The sequence below is a fragment of the Otolemur garnettii genome, unplaced genomic scaffold (assembly GCF_000181295.1).
Source record: "Otolemur garnettii isolate 467f Iridium unplaced genomic scaffold, OtoGar3 scaffold00050, whole genome shotgun sequence".
In the NCBI taxonomy this organism is placed as follows: Eukaryota; Metazoa; Chordata; class Mammalia; order Primates; family Galagidae; genus Otolemur; species Otolemur garnettii.
In genome coordinates, this window is record NW_003852445.1 from 6,831,071 (window position 1) to 6,832,280 (window position 1,210).

The 1,210-nt window shown below is 37.8% G+C and overlaps 1 protein-coding gene across 1 annotated transcript in view; it reads left to right on the plus strand.

Annotated features, from left to right (window-relative positions):
* The window catches only part of BUB1B (BUB1 mitotic checkpoint serine/threonine kinase B), a 75,201-nt gene that overhangs the window by 7,941 nt on the left and 66,050 nt on the right, over nt 1-1,210 (plus strand). The window lies entirely within an intron of this gene.

Sequence of the window (1,210 nt, forward strand, 5' to 3'; positions counted from 1 at the left end):
TGGTCCCAGCTACTTGGGAGGCGGAGGCAGGAGACTCGCTTGAGCCCAGGAGTTGGAGGTTGCTGTGAGCTGTAAAGCCACGGCACTCTACCCAGGGGGACAGCTTGAGGCTCTGTCTCAAAAAAAATAAAAAATAAATAAAATAAATAAATAAATAAATAAACTCTACACTTAGAGAGATTCACATGTACCTTTATAGGATGAAAGCCACATTTTTTTTATCACTAGAAACACATTTTATACATGGGGCAAGGATAAGCATAGTAAAGCAAGTATTACATTGCACTGTTCCCCCAAAGTATTATGTCATTCTGAACGTGAACAGACTTAACTCTATGATAGGAATCAATTAGACAGTCTCCTTGGATTCTGAGTACAGAGGGAGAATGAATCTGCCATCTGCTATCTTTTTTTTTTTTTTTTGGAGAGACAGAGTCTTATTTTGTTGCCCTCCGTAGAGTGCTGTGGCGTCACACAGCTCAGAGCAACCTCCAACTCCTGGGCCTAAGCGATTCTCTTGCCTCAGCCTCCCGAGTAGCTGGGACTACAGGCGCACGCCACAACACCTGGCTATTTTTTGGTTGCAGTTTGGCTGGGGCCAGGTTTGAACCCACCACCCTTGGTATATGGGGCCGGCGTCCTACTCACTGAGCCACAGGTGCCGCCCAAATCTGCTATCTTTTATGAGTACTCAATTATTAACTTTCTTAGGAAGGTATCTTTGAGAATGTGACAAAAAGAAATTATGGTCACCAAAGATCATGTAAATTTCAGAGAAATTTAATTTATACTAGAAAGTTTGTAAATAATGATTTATTGAACTGCTTAGATAAATAAAATCTGAAAAATATTCAAATTATGCATAATAATGAATAATTCATTATAGATGAACAATTTGCATATTCAAATTATGCAAAATCCTATAGATTTTGCTGTCTTTTGACTAACACATCTTTTGGTAAATATACTTTTCTTATAAAAGGCAAGCTGAACTATCAGATTCTCCTTTAATCTCTAACCGAAAAATTTCTACCATTAGGCAAATTAGCATAATTTTGGGTTTTAATATAATAAATATCCATCATCTCATTGGATCTTTAAAAGCATGGGCTTTATGGTTTTTCTTTTAGAGCTGGTGGATTCCTATTTTTAATTCTTCATGGTTTTGTTTTTTTTTTTTTGAGACAGAGCCTCAAGCTGTCCCCCTGGG